This window comes from Globicephala melas, chromosome 2, assembly GCF_963455315.2.
Source record: "Globicephala melas chromosome 2, mGloMel1.2, whole genome shotgun sequence".
NCBI lineage: Eukaryota > Metazoa > Chordata > Mammalia > Artiodactyla > Delphinidae > Globicephala > Globicephala melas.
Window position 1 is genome coordinate 11417629 of NC_083315.2, and position 20340 is coordinate 11437968.

The 20340-nt window shown below is 41.6% G+C and overlaps 1 protein-coding gene across 6 annotated transcripts in view; it reads right to left on the minus strand.

Moving 5' to 3' along the window:
* The window catches only part of KIAA1217 (KIAA1217 ortholog), a 326826-nt gene that overhangs the window by 296022 nt on the left and 10464 nt on the right, over nt 1–20340 (minus strand). The window lies entirely within an intron of this gene.

Here is a 20340-nt window from a genome sequence, read left to right on the forward strand (position 1 = left end):
CCTCTCTGCAGGATAAAGTTACGTTGAAAACTTGGGTTTTGAAAAACCTTCTATGAATACTTCTAAGGCTTTTCTACTCCACTCTCCAGCAACCCCCTTCCTGCTTTTTACCAGCAAAACTTGCAAAACAGGTTCTTTGCTGGAATGTGAGAGAGAGAGAGAGAGAGAGAGAGAGAGAGAGAGAGAGAGAGAGAGAGAGAGTGTGTGTGTGTGTGTGTGTGTGTGTGTGTGTGTGTGTGGTGTGCATTTTCTCTTGGCCTCTGTGTTTGCAGAGGTGGTAGGAGAAGGTGCTGAGAATTTTTTTAACTCTTTCCTAACATACTCACATCTTTTGTACGTTTGTCCTAGTTTATATATGTTACCACAATAGCACTGAAATCCATGTTCTTGACTTTTCTTGGGAAGGGTCAATAGGCTGTAAGATATTCAATCCTTCTTTAATTCATTCACTTTTCACTATCCCAAATTTTATGGAGTCCCCAGATTTGTGCCCAATCCCTCTTGGTGACACTGGGCTCAGCACCTTTTCTTCTCACCTCTAAATTCACCCCAGACACACCGCATACCCCCCAAGTCCAAGATCCATGATGTCGAGGTACCAGAAAGGTTTGAATGGGACTTCCTCCAAATCTGTGAGAATTTATAATAATATTGTCAAATGGTTGTCAAATGCCATCATGGAAAATTCTTCAGTGGGGCTGAGCAGGGAGCTGGGGAGCACCTGAAGGCAGCTTCCAGTAGCATCTACTATAACATTGCAGGATTCTGGGAGCAGCAGGGGCTGAGGGTGCAGCCTGATCTCATTTGCCATAGCTCCTGCTGCAAACTGCGACAGGCTCAACAGCTCTGTCCTCAAAGGTCAGAGAGCAGATACTAACCCCCCCACTACCGGGCCCCGCGCTGAAGCTGCCTAGGTATTTGCAGAGAGGGTCATAGGTAAAAGCACCATGTTCACAAACTCAGGATGGCTCTTTGCATGGAAGCAACAGTAGATGCTTTGGATCCCCAACCTTGACGCTTCTGAGAGTTTTGCATCACCATCCTTCACAGTCCACAGATGGGACATTACCTTCTAAGGGAACCGAGAACTACACGGGTTTAAGATAGCAGCCTGAGTTGGAACACTCCTCGGAGGCAAGGCTATGTCAGAGATTCAATTACTGCTTCTGTGAGATGGAAACACATCCAGATGAAGGCCATGCTCGTGCTTTACCCAGTGGGGCACAGACAGTGTGAAACAAACAAAAACAAGCAATAACCAGATCTAGGCTTTGTTAGGTGAAATTCAAAGATGGAGTGGAGGGCTTCCCTGGTGGCGCAGTGGTTGAGAGTCCGCCTGCTGATGCAGGGGACACGGGTTCGTGCCCCGGTCTGGGAAGATCCCACATGCCGTGGAGCGGCTGGGCCCGTGAGCCATGGCCGCTGAGCCTGCGCGTCCGGAGCCTGTGCTCCGCAACGGGAGAGGCCACAACAGTGAGAGGCCCGCGTACCGCAAAAATAAATAAATAAATGAAAATAAAAGATGGAGTGGAGGCTCTATTCAATTTTAGGGTTATTCCTCAAAGTTCCATTAGGGAGAGGAGCGTGGGAGAGTTGATGCAACCATCAGAGTGCTTATAAATTATGCCAGATCTTCCCTTTGGGTTATTTAGGAAATGACAATATCTCAGCTTTTACTTGCTGAATTCAAGCTTGGAAAAGAGAGGGAGAAGAGTCAGAATCTGAGAGTCAGGCAAGTGGAGACAGTCCCACAAATAACTCAGATGTGAAAGCCACTTTAGATTAACCCATTCATGCATCACTGACCGAAGACTCTGTAACCAAAACAATGACATCATTATGATATGTGACAATCTTGAACTATTTAGAGTGGGGAAAGTTTTGAGCAGTAATCTCGGCAGTAAGGACAACACATGTGAGGGCTGTGCAGAAGGCCAAGATTTGCTGAAAGGTGACCAGTCCATTTCTGATTTTTCCTACCATCCCCCAAATGAGGAAACCATCCAGTAGGATGAAGCTTTAACAGCACTATTTTATAACAGACATAGAAAGCTGCTCACTGAAAAAGTCCATGGAAAGATAGGAACACAAATAACTGGGGAAAGACACTGGCTTTCACCACTGATGGCCTGAATTTTTGTTTCTTAAAAACATGAGTTAGAAGTGTCACGTAGAAAAGGAATACCACTTTGAGTAGAAAAAAAATAGTACTTTCATAACGAAAATAACCAATCTTTATGTCATTTAAGCCTCATAACAGTAGTATGATGCAAGAATGATGGATATCCCCATGTTGAGAAAGGGAAAGTGAGCCTAAGAGAGGTTAGGTAATTTGAGTGATGGCTACTAAGGGTTGGAATCTCGGTTTGAATCCAGGCAGATCCAAGATTTGAATCCAAAACTCATGTGCTTGGTAATGCCCTGGCGGTCCAGTGGTTACGAATCCACGCTTGCAAGGCAGGGGACACGGGCTTGATCCCTGGTTGGGGAACTAAGATCCCACAGGCTGTGTGGCACAGACAAAAAAATAAAATAAAATAAAATAAAAAAACCCCACCAAAACGCATGTGCTTAACCACCAGGCACTGCTATCCCTAGTTTAATAAAATTCCTTGTAATTGACATGACATCATAAAACTTCTAGAAGAGAAGACAGGCAAAACATTCTGGCAAAAATTGTAGCAATATTTTCTCAGATCAGTCTCCCAAGGCAAAATAAGTAAAAGCAAAAATAAACAAATGGGATCCAGTCAAACTTATAAGCTTTTGCATAGCAAAGGAAACCATAAACAAAACAAAAAGACAACCTACAGATGTGGAGAAAATATTTGTAAATGATGTGACCATCAAGGGTTTAATTTCCAAAATATACAAACAGCTCATACAACTCAATGTCAAAAAACACAAATAATCCAATCAAAAAATGGGCAGAAGACCAAAACAGACATTTCTCCAAAGAAGACATACGGATGGCCAACAGGCACATGAAAAGATGCTCAACGTCGCTAATTATTCGAGAAATGCAAATCAAAACTACAATGAGACGTCACCTCACACTGGTCAGAATGGCCACCATTAAGAAGTCTATAAACAATAAATGCTGCAGAGGGTGTGGAGAAAAGGCAACCCTCCTACACTGTTGGTGGGAATGTAAATTGGTACAGTCACTGTGGAAAACAATGGAGGTTCCTTAAAAAACTAAAAAGAGAGCTGCCTTATGATCCAGCAATCCCACTCCTGGGCATATATCTGGAAAATGTGAAAACTCTAATTTGAAAAGATCCATGCACCCCAGTGTTCATAAACAGCTCTATTTACAATAGTCAAAACATGGAAGCCACATAAATGTCCATCAACAGATGAAGGATAAAGAAGATGTGGCACACACACACACAGACATACACACAATGGAATATTACTCAACTGTGAAAAAGAATGAAAATTTTGCCATTTGCAATAGCATGGATTGACCTTGAGATTATCATACTAAGTCAGTCAGACAGAGAAAGACAAATATATGATATCACTGAAATGTGGAATCTAAAAAGTAACACAAATGAACTTATTTACAAAACAGAAACAGACTCACAGACATAGAAAACAAACTTATGGTTCCCAAAGAGGAAGCGGAGAGGGATAAATTAGGAGTATGAGATTAACAGATACACTCTACTATATATAAAATAAACAACAAGGCCCTACTGTATAGCCCAGGGAACTATATTCATTATCTTATAATAACCTATAATGTAAGAGTCTGAAAAATATATATACACATATTTATAACTGAATCCCTTTGCTGTACACCTGAAACTAACACAATATTGTAAATCAACTATGCTCCAATAAAATAATTTGCTTATAATTGGAGATACTAAATAGTAACTAAACTAAGCTATGCTGAAAAGATTTATTTAGCAGACTAATCTGAAAATATATACAGCCGTCCCTTGTTATCCACCAGTGACTGGTTCCAGGACCTCCGCAGGTACCAAAATCTGCAGATGCTCAAGTGCCTTATTCAAAGTGGTGCAGTACAGTCAGCCCTCCGTATCCATGGATGCAACACCCGCAGATAAGGAATGTTGACTATACTGGATTGTAAAGGGCAACACAGACTCTCATATATACCAAGTCAACAGCTGGTATGGGGGCTGGAACAGTCCAGACCGAGATGTTCCACCAGCATAGCAGCATCGGCGGAGCGGTGGCATTTGTTTAGCTTTGGGCTGTGTGGAGGCCTGCAAGGGCTTCATGGAACAGGATTAACATGTTACAGCTAATAACCCTGGGACAAACAGAACCACTACGAAACAGATAAGGTTAACAAAACAGCAGGCTCTCAAACAGCACCTTCAACCTGAAGTTCTGGTGTAAAGAAAAACTGACCAACATTCAAAAGAATAAAACAACGATACATTTTGTAAATCAAGAGCACACTACAGAGCATCACCAAAAGCATAAGAACACTTGGATTTTTTAATGAAACAATGGAAACCAACTGTGGTAATTCCCTAATGCTAAGTCCTTGATCTGTGGCTCTGTTTTTGTTTTTAGATGTCATTTGCTTTAGAAATTACCCATTCACATTTAGTCAGCTTTTTCTATGGTACTGAGGTGATGATTAATTTTATGTGCCAACTTGGCTAGACTATGGTGCTCAGTTGTTTGGTCACACAACTGTCTAGATGCTGCTGTGATGGTATTTCTAGATGTGATTAACATTTAAGTCAGCACACTTTTGAGTCAAGCAGATTGCCCTCCACAGTGTGGGCGGGCCTCATCCAATCAAAGCCTTTGCCTTAAGAGCAAAGACTTAGAGTTTCCAAAAAAGGAATTCTGCCTCAACACTGTAACACAGAAACCCTGCCTGAGTTTCCGGCCTGCCAATCTTGGACTCAAGGCAGCAACATCAACTCGTACCTGAATTTCCAACCTCCCAGCTTGCTCTACAGATTTCAAACTTATCACTCCCTACAACGGTGGCAGCCAAGCCTTTAAACTGAATCAGTCACTTTCTCTCATGCTCACTCTTGTTCTATCTCTAACCTATGGTTCTGTTTCTCTGGAGAACCGTAATAGAGCAGATACTGTCAATACGCTTCTGTCCAGTCTTGTTTCCTGGCTCAGGTCCTGGTCCTCTTCTATCTCCGACTGTGTAACAGTCATTTTCACTTGGAGCTCCTACCGTCATGTCAAGTGTGGTTTGTCGAGACTAAAACTTTTTTTTTTTAATTTATTTTTGGCTGCGTTGGGTCTTCAGTGCTGCATGCGGGCTTTCTCTAGTTGTGGTGAGCGGGAGTGACTCTTCATTGTGGTGCGTGGGCTTCTCATTGCGGTGGCTTCTCTTGTTGTGGAGCACAGGCTCTAGGCGCATGGGCTTCAGTAGTTGTGGCACGCAAGCCCAGTAGTTGTGGCTCGTGGGCTCTAGAGTGCAGTCTCAGTAGTTGTGGTGCATGGGCTTAGTTGCTCCGCGGCATGTGGGATCTTCCCGGGCCAGGGCTCGAACCCGTGTCCCCTGCATTGGTAGGTGGATTCTTAACCACTGCGCCACCAGAGAAGTCCCAAGACTAAAACTCGAGTAACTGTTTAGTATTAGCGAGAGTGAATGGTATTTAATAAAGAATAAACATATTTGCTATCAAATTAAGATGAAGGAATATAATCAAGTCCATTGGTTATTACACTAGATATCAAAGGACTGAATTTTCCTATTAAAGACAAAGACTGATACATTAGGCTAAAAAAGCAAGCCAAGTTATATGTCATTTCTAATACATACTCATTAATAAAATTTGAAAATAGATGGGTAAAACATACCAGGCAAATGCAAACAAGTTTAAAGCAAGAGTGACAATGTTAATATTAAGAAAAGTTAACCACACACTAAACAGAATGTAAAAAGACATAATTTAGGAAGAAGGACTAATCATCGCAAATTCGTTTACAACAAATAAAACAACTAAAAAATCATAAAGCAAAAATTCTTAAGAATGCAAAAACAGGATAAAAATACAAGTATAGTGAGTGGTTTTTATTATACTTTGTTTAAAACTGAATAGCAGTAGAATAACAAAATAAGGACTGAGAAGCAATGAGTGATAAAAACAACAAACCTAAAAAACAAACAAACAAAACAACAACAAAAAACCTGACATATATACGTGCATGCATGGGCATATATAAAAAACACAAAATAGGTAATTTTCCGTGAATATTTATGGCACACTTACATTGACTGCATATTTGACTTTTCAAAAAAATGGTTTTTAAACAAATCCTTAAACAAATTTAAAGGTAGGAACTTTACAGACTGCATTCTCTGATCACATCCAGTGAAATTATAAATAAATAATGATAACCTCAACTACTTGGAAATGAAATATTCCTGGGCAATCCTTAAATAAAAGAGAAAAATCAAAACTGTAATTTTCACCTTTCTTTAAACAATGAAACAGAAAATATTTCATATAAAATTGTGGGACAGGGAATTCCCTGGTGGTCCAGCGGGTAGGACTCCACACTCTGACTGCCAGGGCCGGGATTCAATTCCTGGTCAGAGAACTAAGATCCTGAAAGCTGCACGGCACAGCCAAAAACAAAAAGAAAAACAAAACCAAAAATACCCCCCTGCGGGACATGGCCCAAGCTGGCGTCAGGAAATATTTGCCCTTAAATGCCTTCATTATTAAATAAGGAATACTAAAAATAAGTGAACTCAATACACATTCTAAGACAGTATAAAAGACAATGATAACTTAAAAAACTAGGAAAAGGTGACTAAACTATAATAAAAGCTGAGAGTAACAAGATAGCAAACAATAATATGGAAAAGAAAAATAAATGCAAACTGATTCTTTTTTTTTTTTTTTCCTGGTATGTGGGCCTGTCACTGTTGTGGCCCAAACTGATTCTTTGAAATAACAAATAAAGCAGGTAAACCCAAGAGTACACAAATGACATTTGTTCTCTAGAAGCCTGTATGGGCACTAAGCTGCCTGGTACTTAACCAGAAGTAAAACAGATGTTGTACAGAGCAGCTGGAGAAAGAATCACAGAGATGGGACAAGTACACAGCTGACTTGGAAGAGCGACGGTTCTCACACTTTTAATATTCAGCACTCTTTCGTATATGAGAATGTTCCGGTCTAACTTAAATGTTTAAAAGCTAAAAGGAAAGAAAGAAGGAACAAAGGAATGGGAAAGGAGGGATAGAGGGAGGCAGAAGGACCCAAAAGATGGAATCCACCCGCAATAATTACAGTGCATACACCCGTTCCTTTCTCAGGTACATCGCTACCTAAAGTATTACACCAACCACCTGCTCTCCCCTCAGCATCTTGGTGCTGTCCGAGTAGAACTGTTGACTGGCCCAGTGGTGGTCTCAGTAAGTACTCATGAAACAAAGTCCTCACACATTCATTAACCCCTAAGTACCTCTTAGGTGCAAGCAGGAGATACAGCGAAGCCTCTTACTTAAGTGCAGTAAGTTGCACCTCCCTCCACACTCTGTCAAAATCAACACCTCGGTTCTAAGCTCCATCTGACAGCCCATAACATTAACTCACTCTTCACGATTCACCTTCACACCTGCGCAGGGTCTGAAAACCTCAGATTAGGGCAAGGGAAGGAGAAAGAAAAGGCCAGACACGACAAAGATGCCGGGATGGGAATGCAAAATGAGGCTGGCGCAAAGCAGGGCCCTGCAAGGGCAAATCTGAGAGCCTTTCAAAAGGAAGACACTATAGAATTGTGTCGAAAATTCCACTGAGCTTCAGACCAGATCTTCCCCCCCATATTCCACCTCCAACATCAGATCCCAAGTGTTAACACTGGTGTCCTTTTCTCCCCATTCCTCTTGTGATAGTGGCTGTAACCTTGAATGGTACTCCTCTAGATCTTCAGTGGATCACACAATATGGATGGATGCAGACAGCTTAGTGACTTGCACAAGGAGATGGCACAGGTGGGAGAAGAGTGGGAACAAGAAACCAGGTTTTGGGGGGCCTCCCTGGGTGTTCCTGCCTTTCTGCTACACCGCTGCAGCTCTTCGCACCTTCATCCTTCTCTAATGAGTCGCCAAGTCATTCTCATTTTTTCTTTTCTTTTTTTAAAAAATTTATTTATTTTTGGCTGCGTTGGGTCTTTGTTGCTGCACATGGGCTTTCTCTAGTTGTGGCGAGCGGGGGTTACACTTCGTTGTGGTCCATGGGCTTCTCATTGCAGTGGCTTCTCTCGTTGCAGAGCGTGGGCTCTAGGCACAAGGGCTTCAGTAACTGCAGCACACAGGCTCAGAAGTTGTGGCTCTAGAGTGCAGGCTCAGTAGTTGTGGTGCACAGGCTCAGTTGCTCCATGGCATGTGGGATCCTCCCAGACCAGGGCTCAAACCCATGTCCCTTGAACTGGCGGGCAGATTCTTAACCACCACGCCACCAGGGAAGTCCCCATTCTCATTTTTTCATTCAAATATCTGATGTGTCATCATCCTTCTATTCCGGCTGAGCACCATGCCTACTGCCACTACCTTGGACCTTATCACAGCCACCTGGACACTCCATCCGCTTCCAGCCAGCACCCAGGCTTTTCACATGGTCCCTCCTGCGTAGCACTGGAAAGCTAACCTTCAAACTTGGCTTTTATTCCAGTTCCGGGTTCAAGGCTATAGCGGTACCCTGTGTCTGCCATTCTGAGCTTTCTGCCGGACATTCAAGGTCCAGTACAATCTGACTTCCCTTTACTTAACTCCACTGACCTCCCCCGGCTTGTCCAAATGGCACTCCCACCTCACTCAGACTGGCCTACTCATTGACTCACCAGGGAGCCACCTCCATTCTTGTCACATCACTGCCTCTCCTGGCCACTCTCCTCCATCAGAATGTCTCCACACCTTCATCATATCATTCAGACCATAATCTGTCAATAACCTTGCCATAGATATTTGCTGAATACCTACTATATACTGGGCATTGAGGAAATAGATAATTAGGACAGTCTCCGGTCACCAAGACCCTCTATCATTCCATGAGACTCCATTCGACTTCTGATCTCCTGTATGAAATCTTCCCTCTCTGAAATCTCCCACCGCTCTGAATACAAGCTTTCTCATAACATTCCATCACTTTCTAACGTGTCCCATAAGACAATAGTGCCCAACAATAATTCTTCAGCAAATAGGTTTGGGAAACACTGCCTATTTCATTCCTCACCCACCTGCTCCCAAATCTCCCACCTGGGATTCACAATGCCTTCTGGCACATTAAAAGATCTGACCAGCCCTGCAATGTAGAAATTCATTTAACTTTGGTTAACCAAGAATGTCCCCAAATTAGAAACTTTCTCCCCATTCCCGAAACAGCTATTAACAGCCCAGGGATCTAGGATTCTGTAGAACATACTTTTACAAAATGCTGGTCCCGATCATTGCCATTGAGAACGTACACTGTTTCGTGCTGCCCTAATGGCACTGGCCTTGACTTCCCCAGGAGAATGCTCTCCTTGATGAGAAGAGTTTTGACATGCATTCAACACCTGTTACAGTAGAGATATATTATCTCATGTAATCAGCACCCCAACACTATTATCTCATTTCTATGGTTAAGAAAAAGCCTCAGGGAAATGGTCTGACTGGCCTGCAACCACACGGCTGAGTATCTTAGCATATATCAACTCACTCATATTGGATCCAAAAGTTGGTACTCTTTCCACTAAAGCGATGTACACTTGGCAGGGCAGGTATTGTGTTTTGTATTTTCTATATACTGCCCAATGCCAAGCTCATAGTGTAGGACCATGATAAGTAACCATTTGACTGAATTAATCCAAGAAAACACTGCAGGGGGAAGGATGAATAATGGCGAAGAAGTGAGCTTGATGAGTGAGGAGAGTTAGGACAATTCAGACGTTTGCAATATAACTTCTGCATCAATGTGTGGACTGCATCCCGCCGGTCTTTTCTGGATTCCTCAATACCAAAATTTCCATCTAATTCGGTGGCAATTTTCTCTAGGTTTTACTGATTATCACTTTCCAGGTGTCTCCTGCCACGGCACAGCTCTACTTGGGTTTTTGACTTCCCCCAACTTTCCCACCTACTCCCAGGCATCCTTCAGCAGATTTTCCAGTCGAATCTTATTTTGATTCTTTTTTTTTTTTTTTTTTTTTTGCAGAGCCCTTCTTAATATAGCACTGCTCTCAGAATGTGTTCTCCTGCTCTTCCTCAACACTAATTAAAATGAAAGCTAACGCGGGGGTTGGTGGTACCCAATTAAACATGGATCAAAAGCCATGCGCTATGAATGATCCCCATTCAGTATTCTTTCTCTCTTTTTCTGTATCCTGTATGAGTAATGTAAACTCGATGTCAAGTTTACAAGTAAAAACTACACCCCCTTGAATTTAGTCTTTTTTTTCTGAGTCCCCACCACACATCGTACTACGTAATATTCCAAATCTGCTGAAATACACCTCCCCCACCCTCTAAGCCACAGGGCAAACTATCAGTCTTCTGGGAAATATCTCCAGGGCAGCTCTTTCATCTGATTCCTTGAGTAACATCATCTGTTAAGTATCATAATGCTCCTTCTGCTTGTTTTTTTACTGTTGTTTTCCATCACATCCAACTTTAGATGACTATTGTTTCCCTTTGACATATCTAATAGTATTTGAAATTTCTGAGAACAAGAGATTTTTTTATACTGATTCTTTCCTATCATATTCTTTATTCACAAGCCTGTGGTAGTTCATTAAATACATACTCACACATACACTAATATACATTCTCCAAATACACTGTGTCATCCCGTTATGACATGTGCTCCTTTCATCTGGAGGCACTGCTCTGGCAATAGAAACATCTTCTCAATTTTTACCTTTCTCAGATACACACCACGATTGATGCCATTGCTTCTCTTGTGCCAAATTCCTTTTCTTCCCCAAACTGATTAAAGGCTGAGCTAATCAGGAGGCTGGTACTTCAGCCATTCTGGGATCACCACTAAATTTCTTTTTTTTTTTTTTTTTAACATCTTTATTGGGGTATAATTACTTTACAATGTGTGTTAGTTTCTCCTTTATAACAAAGTGAATCAGTTATACATATACATATGTTCCCATACCACTAAATTTCTTACATATTGATGCTGGGCAAACTGCTCTCCCATTCCAGTCCTTCCTTATTTCTTCAATGTTTTGGAGTATCTTTGGATTCTGTCACTGATCAGAAAGATGGGATAATCTGGAGGGTGAGAGCAAGGCTCCCAAACCCAGGTAATAAGACTAAGTCCTGGTGCTGCTACCTACCTGCTGTGTCACTTTGGGCAAGATCTAACTGCTCTGTGCCATTCTGTTAAGTAAAGTTCATAATAAATAGTGCCTACCCACTGGGTTTGGGGGAGGATGGACTATACTTATATGTGTAAAGAGCAACAGTGTCACAGTTTTGGCGGCTGCCGATAATAGGTAGTCCTTGTAGGTCTTCTCCACTTTTCCACCACGATAAATAACAGCTGAGAAAACAGTGCTAAAGAAAACCTGAACGTTGAACTAAGATTCTCTGCGTGCACGGCAGTCTGTGTAAGGGTGCTTCTTCCCTCTTCCTGTTGTGACTTGGTATTATTATTTGCTCTGCATACACTGTATTAGATTTCTTAACTGCCAAGAAGCTGTTTCCTTTTCCCTTAAGATTTAGGCAAGAAATTGGTCTGTAAACCCCAATTCAGTCATTAGTTTAAACAGCTAAATATGTTTCGGATGCTAAACATGGCTATTCTACCGTCATCTTCCACTTTGGATTAGGATAAAGTAATAGCTGTAAAGAGGAAATTCTTAGCTGGGGGGTCTATCTCCTTTACTATAACTTATAAGCTTTTCATTTGTTTATTTATTTATTTACAAAACATGCATAGTTGTATAAAACCTATCCCTCTACAATGTTAGCCTTTTACCAGATCCCAAGCCCTCCACTACGTCTATGGTCTTAGTGTATCTTTAGTTCCCATTAGCCTTCCTTTCCAGGCTTTGCTGATACATTGATCCATGAATATCAGTGCATGTTTGTGAATTTTGAACACTTCACATATCTGGGTTGATCAGGGTTAAGACAAATGGGCTAGACAAAAATGTGATTAATTTGGAGCTTTTCATACATGACAGAGGGACTACATCTATCCCCAAGGTATAAACTGATAGTCTGAAATCCATGGCATGAGGCGTGATCCACTGTGATGGAAGTTCTGCTATGACACAATTAAATCCATCAAAAATAAGTCTAAAGATGTCATTACATGGGGATTAAGAGAGACAAACCATTATGGATAAAAAAAGCTATGAGGATATACTGTACAACACAGGGAATATAACCAATATTTTATAATAACTATAAACTTTAAAAATTGTGACTCACTACCTTGTACACCTGTAACATATAATACTGTACATCGGGACTTCCCTGGCAGTCCAGTGGTTAGGACTCCATGCTTCCACTGCAGGGGGCACAGGTTGGATCCCTGGGTCAGGGAACTAAGATTCCGAAAGCCATGCAGTGCGGCCAAAAATATATACATAGGGGACTTCCCCGGTGGCGCAGTGGTTAAGAATCCGCCTGCCAATGCAGGGGACACGGGTTCAATCCCTGGTGTGGGAAGATCCCACATGCCGCAGAGCAACTGGGCCCGTGCGCCACAACTACTGAGCCTGCACTCTAGAGCCCACGTGCCACAACTACTGAAGCCCACGCGCCTAGAGCCTGTGCTCCACAACAAGAGAAGCCACCACAATGAGAAGCCCATGCACTGCAATGAAGAGTTAGCCCCCACTCTCTGCAACTAGAGAAAGCCCGTGTGCAGCAACGAAGACCCAATGCAGCCAAAAATAAATAAATAAAATAAATAACTGTATTAAAAAAACCCAAAAAACAAATATATATATATAGTACATCAACTATACTTGAATGAAAAAGGTGCCATTACATGCAGATGTAAATCTATGTTAATATATTTATATTACATATAAATGTGATTGATGCTAGCGTACAGATAGGCATCAAGTGTTATGTACAACAAAATAGATAAAACCATTCATTACATTTGGGAAAGTTAATACAAGGAAATGGGGGTGGGGGAGGATTTCTTTCTTAAACTAAACTCCACAGCCCAAATCTGCGTAAAGCAAATATCCCTGTAGGTGTTAGAACCAAGATGCTGTGGTGAAGGGAAGTGACAGATGCCGCTTCTGGGCCAACATATTTAAGAGTCTGTGCAGAACCATTGGCTCTCTCTTTCCCTGTCACGGTGACTTGGAATCCATGTGTTAAGATGGCATCACCACACTATGGATATAGCCTGAATCACAAAGTCACTGCAAGGACAGCTTCTCTGGAGAGGTGTGCAAATAACTGACTTTGTGTGCATGAGAAATAAAACGGCCTTGTGTCATACCACAAAAAACCTACAGGGTTTACTTGTTATGCAGCATAATCAAGACCATCCTGATTAACACGTCAGTTGTAAGGTATACCTCTCCTCTTGGCTCCTTTCTCTTTATAACTCCCATTTGAATGGGGCCAGCCAGCTACTGAAAGCTAGCATGCAAGGGAGAGAAGTCAGCAGAGGTAACCTGCACCATCGTCTGTGATTTGTGACATCAAACGCCTTCCCCACAATAATATGTTACTTGCTTTGCCCTAAAATCGTGTTACCCTCATTCTTCATCTGGGAGGCACACAGCACAGCCCTTGAAATCACAGGCTCTCTGCGACTGGCAGTATTTTGATCTGGTAACACTGCCTCCTCTCATCTATGAACTTGGCTTTTCATCCAGAAAGCTTCCTCTACTGAAGGTAAGGTCAAGATCATATAAATTGTTGGTAGAACACTTTCCTTTTTAAAAACTATTTCACTTTCTACATTCTGTGGATACTTCACAGAAACATTCCATAGATCCTTATAATTTCCTTGTTTTTTGCAAGACGGAGGTTTTTTGGGGGGTTTTTTTACCCCCTCTTTCTTTCCATTGTTGATACTCTTGATTGTTCTCAGTGAGTTACTAAGGAACAGGAGTAGGAATGCCTTCATTCTACCACCTGGAAATGGTGCTCACTTCTTTTTTTTTTTTTTTCCTGCGGTACGCGGGCCTCTCACTGTTGTGGCCTCTCCCGTTGTGGAGCACAGGCTCTGGACGCGCAGGCTCAGCCGCCATGGCTCACGGGCCCAGACGCTCTGTGGCATGTGAGATCCTCCCGGACCGGGGCACGAACCCGTGTCCCCTGCATCGGCAGGAGGACTCTCAACCACTGCGCCACCAGGGAAGCCCCAACAGTGCTCATTTCTTAATACCTGCTCTTCTGATTCAAATGCAGTTAAGACTTCTCTTGTCTTCTGTCTTTAACTGTGTGATTTTCATGATTCTTGACAAAATCAGTTATATACCATCTGAAAAGGAGATGTCAGTCAAAGGAATGGATGTTTATTTTTTAACTGATGTAGAGTTGATTTACAATATTGTGTTAGTATCTGGTGTACAGCAAAGTGATTCAGTTATATATATATGTTTTTCAGATTATTTTCCATTATAGGTTATTACAAGATATTGAATATAGTTCCCTGTGCTATACAGTAAATCCTTGTTGCTTATCTATTTTACGTACAGTAGCTTGTATCTGTTAATCCCATACTCCTAACTTATCCCTCTTCTCCTCTCTTTCTCCTTTGGTAAACAAAAGTTTGTTTTCTATGTCTGTAAGTCTGTTTCTGTTTTGTAGATAGATTCATTTGTATTATTTTTTAGATTCCACATATAAGTGGTATCACATGATATTTGCCTTTCTCTCTCTGACTTACTTCACTTAGTATGATAATCTCTAGGTCCATCCATATTGCTGCAGATGGCATTATTTCATTCTTCTTTATGGCTGAGTAATATTCCATTGCATATATATACCACATCTTAAACCAACTGACTGTTGATGGCCACTCTGGTTGTTTCCATGCCTTAGCTATTGTAAATAGTGCTGCTATGAACATTGGGGTGCATTTATCTTTTCAAATTAGAGTTTTTGTCTGTTCCTATGTATGCCCAGGAGTGGGATTGCTAGATCATATGGTAGCTCTATTTTCAGTTTTTTAAGGAAACTCCATACTGTCTTCCATAGTGGAGGAAGGGATAATGTTGAGCTTGAACTTGAAACTCTAGTTCCAAGTTCCATAGTACAGCTCTTCACTAATGGATAAAGTTCTTCAGAGGCTGTTTAAAAGACTAGCATGAACTAGAACTTGAGATGGTTCTGACTAAACAGACTGATAGATATCTTCCTTCTCTTCACTTCCACAGTTGGCAGCGTAATTACATGCAGGCTCCAGATATGCTGGACTACATACAGTAGACAGCGGAAGTGGTGCCCAACTCACCAGGCACTGAGAAAACAGCTCTAGTGTCATTTCCACATGGACACACAAGAGAGACACTAGGGAGACCTGAGGGGCACTCAGAGACAGCAACAGGTCGGACAAAATGCCTCCTGGACTTATGGACCCCATTTCAGATACTGTCATTGTTCATGTGCTTATCTCCTTATTTTAACCCTCCACAATGTTCACGTTAAAGGAAAATAACCTTTATAGCTCTCTCACTCTTTGTACTAAACGGAAGAACACATTAGACTTTTAAGTTAAAATGTACAGTGGTCCCTGGGAGCCATGGGGGATTGGATCCAGTACCCACTTCGGATAACAAAATCCAAAGATGCTCAAGTCCCTTTCACAAAATGGCATAGTGTTAGCATATAACCTATGTACATCCTCCCATATACTATGAATCATCTAGGTCACATAATACCTAATACAATAGAATGTTATATAAATAGTTCTAAGTATAATGCAAAGGCTATAGAAGTAGTTGCCAGAGCTCAGCAAATTCAAGTTTTGCTTTTTGGAACTTTCTGGAATTTTTCTTTCCCAATATTTTCTATCTGTGGTTGGTTGAATCCAAGGATGTGAAACCCGCAGATACGGAGGTCCGACTGTGTTCCTCTTTCCTCCAAAGATTTGACCACGTTAGATACAAGAACACACATAAACAATACTCTGTAGGATACTATATACCTAGTTAGTTAGATAGAAACTCTGTGTGTAACTAGGAATAAGGACTGAATAAGGACTGAAAAATTATTGAGACGAGGAGTGGACAGCTGGCTTCTGTAGGAGAGAGGCCAGTTGGACATCTGTTTCTTCACTAGAAAAGACATGAAAGAAGAGCACTTCCACACTGTAGAGTGACACAGTGACGATGACCGAGAGAGATGGCTGAACTACAGACCTTTCTGAACTCAGAGCTATTTCAAAAAAGTAACTTTCTGTCAAGGCAAAATATATACTGGAATCTATTTTCTATGGTTATCTCATATGCTCGGGAATTGAATAAGATTTCTCTTTTTAAAGAAATGGCAATGGAATGAATGTCTCTATTGCCTGACCCACTGTGAGCTACATAATTTGTTGTCAAAACTTTATAAAAATGAAAGGCAGAGGAAGCAAACACTAAGGTCAAAAACAAATGGAGAGACCACAGACTTGGGAAATTCAGACCCTGGCTGACCTGCTGGCTTCCTGACTTGAGGGAAATTGTTTAGCCTTCCTTAGCTTCTTAGCCTCAGTCCCTTCTGACTGACCAAACTGTCATCAATCTCTTTACCCCTGGATTCCCCACCGCTATCTGGACCAAACAAATGGTACCTGTCACATTCTAATTGTATTAGAAGTATTCACTCATTCATTTATTCATTCAACAAAAATTAATCACGCCTAATTTCGGTTGTGTGCTCCCATAAATGCTGACTTTACAAAGGTGATTCAGACAAAGTTCTTGCTCCAAAAGCATATTTTAGATGAGAGAAGAAACATAAGTAAAAGCACAATAAAGGCATGATTAGATGCTACGATACGGGTACTGCAAGATGCTATGACCAGCTCAGCAGGTGTGACATTCAGGCTGGGTCTGGAAAGATTAGTCTCTGCATGTGAATGCCTCATTTCTTTTACTGACTTGAAGGCAGGGGCCATGTCTCTTTGTCTGTATTTCTCACAATGCCTTTTCCATGGTAGGTGCCAAATAAATATATATGGGAAGAATAAGTGAAAGAAATCCAAACTGGAAGCTTTTAATGAAGGAAAAATACAAGCGAATTTCAGAACTATAACAAAATTGTGCTCTGACAATGGGAAAAATTAACTCCTTCAGGTACCCAAATATGTGTTGATAAAAAAGTGAAATGACTTTAAACACTAATTTGAAAATAAGAGCCTCCGAGGCTCTTCTTTTGGACATCACAAATCAGAATACTGTCATGCTAAGAGCTGCCACTGAAACAGGAAGAGAATCCATCATTTGCTTTCTCAATACTCTGTGATATAGGTATTATCTTCCCTTGACAAATGAGGTAACTGAAACAGAAAGATTAAGTCATTAGCTCCAAATCATGCAACGAGCATATGGTGGAGACTGGATTCCAACCCAGTCCTGCCTGACCCCAGAGCCAAGCCTTTTCGCTGCCAGATGATGCAGCTTCACAGCCTGCCTGCCTCACAGGAGTCTGCTGGGGAGTCAATAAAGATCCCGTCTACTATTATGCAGATAAGCCCTATTCCGCAATACTGTCACCTGCATTTTTTAAAGACAGTAGAAGAGAGTAAAGGAAACCTTTGTGCTTTTCAATAATTTAGACAGAAGGAAATTCTTGACTGACTTATTTTCAAAGTCTCCAGTATAAGTTTTCAACCAGGAATCTTCCAAGTGTTTGAATTCATATTTCAAAACATAAGGCGTGCTCTGATTCTCCAGATGTTTGATACCAAGGAATTAGAACCCGGATTCCCTCAGCACCAAGATATTTCATGTATAGTACTGGATACAGCATTTTCGTCACGTTATCCTTGACTTCTCTCACTGGCACTCTTCTCACTAAGGCCACTTTTCTGGGAAGCAACCAAGAAAACAGCCACCAGAAGAGTCTGTGGTGTTTAGAAACTCCCTATCTGGAAAGTGCATCAGACTTGTGATATGTGCATTCCTCCTTACGGCCGGTCACGTGATCTTCCTGTAAAGGAAGCCTGGAGTCATCCATTGTCAGAAGGTCAGGGAGGAGCAAAGCGTGTTGCGGAGAAGAGGACAGGAAAGAGGAAATGGGCGGTAGGAGAAAAAGAATGAAAAAGACAGAAGGTGAAGTGCTGTCTATAGGAATTTCCTAAGTCGTCACCTAAGCTTATCTCTCATGTTTACAGTGCTGATTAAGGTTCCTTTGCAACACAGCAGCAGAAGGAACAACGTACACACAGATCCACGCATCACAACCTTTCCCCTTTTGGATAGTCAGCTTGGAATACGCAAGAATTCATCTCAAATTACCCAACGAAGGGGCAGCTGACCAGCCGTGGCCAGACTACATTATGGCGGAGATGCAAGTGACAGGAGATTGGAGCTTGAGGCCACTCAGCCACATTCATTACTCTCTGTCTTTTGACACCATCGCCCTTTACAACTTTCTGGTTATTTTTAGGCTCCCCATATAATAACTTTATCCAAAGCCATCATCATCGTGGTAGTAGCAACAATCATGACATCACAAATAATAACAGTTACAGCAATTGAAAAATTTTTTAAATGGAAAATTTACCATTTTTGACAGACTAATTTCTATATTTCTCTGCAAAATAATACATTTTAACTTCAAAAATATACATTTGCCTTCCTCACTCAACACAAATCAACTCTCTAGCCTCCTTCACCCAGATCGCTGTCCCTATAGCCTCTTTCTCTCTCTATCTTTGTCTCTTTGTCTCTCTCTCTCTCTCCCTCTCTCTCTCTCTCTCTCTCTCTCTCTCTCTCTCACACACACACACACACACACACACCATGTCCCTTATACCTCATACACAGACCATACTATCTACTCTATACGCAATGATTTTCAACTAATAGAACAGTGGAATAAACAAGGATTTAGACTTAACTGGATTCAAATTCCAACTTTTCTTTACCAAATTGTATAAGCGTAACTGTCCTGAGTTTCCTCGATCTGAAGAGCACTGGATAAAGTATGATGCCTCATATATTATGACACAGAGAGAGGCACAAACTCCATTAATTAAATGGACGGTGTCCAACTATCAATAGAAAATAGAGGTATTTTTGTTATATGTCAACTATATCTCAATAAAACTGGGATGGGGAGATAAATTTAAAAAATAAATAAATAGAAATAAAAGAAAATAGGGGTATTTTCTATACATGCTTGAAGTGAAGATGGCCATCCTTTTCTTATTTACTGAAGAATTAATCTGCTCATCTCTACTACATCAACCCGGATTCTTCTTTTGTTTCTCTTCTTCTGGGCCTACTGCCTCTTGGGAATGTGAACTTTTCAACATACAGTTCATGAGGCATATTTCACATTTTTAGGCACTCTGATGAACATTTCATAGAAGAGAAGCTTCCATTTAAAGGGGCACAGGAGATTGAGGATAAAGTATAGATTTAAATTACTCAGGCTGGTGCCAATCTCCATTTCCACGGACGATCAAAAGCCGAGTTAGACATCGCTTTTGTAACTAACTGGCGAGAGAGCAGACTTAAAACACAGAGCTTGTCTCTCTACCTGTCTCTCTACTAATTTCGATTAGTGTCGAAATCAATAACAGCCTGCCCTTGTCCCGACCAGTCCTATGGCTAAGTGTGCTCTGCTTCCGTTACCATGGTCTCCATCCGCAGATGGAGACGCCTATCTGTGAGGGGTACAGAGGAGGGTGGCCCCCCCATCTCCTGTAACCCCAAACCCACGCTGTCTGCTAACAAGTAACTATACACACAGCCAAGAAACAAAAGCATCCCGAGCCACAGTCGGGTGGTATCTGTATGGTTGTCAAGATAACCTGAGAAAACAGGTAGCTGATGACAGCAGAAAGCCAAGCGCGCAAAAGGAAAACATCTCCGATTAGAAAAGAGAAAAGAGCAGAAAACAAAACCCTAATGTCAGCTTTTTAAGGAAAAGGGGTTCATCACAAGTCTACCCCTTGGCATGCTCTGTTTTAGCCTGAAAAATCTATGTACGTATGTATGCGTGTATTCATTCATTCACTGTGCCCAGCACTCAGTGCTATCGGGGTACACATTAGTTGGTCCCGTGCTTTACTCAGTCAAGTGATACCCGTGCGTTGCCTGCACTTTACATGTATTTGTGGTTGAAGGTGGGATGCTCTTTTAGGGGAACTGCATATCCTCCGGGTCTCTCTTCTCTCACCTCCGGTTCTCTGACTGTTGCTGATAAAAAGGGCTAAGCCGTCAGGTCAAACCAAT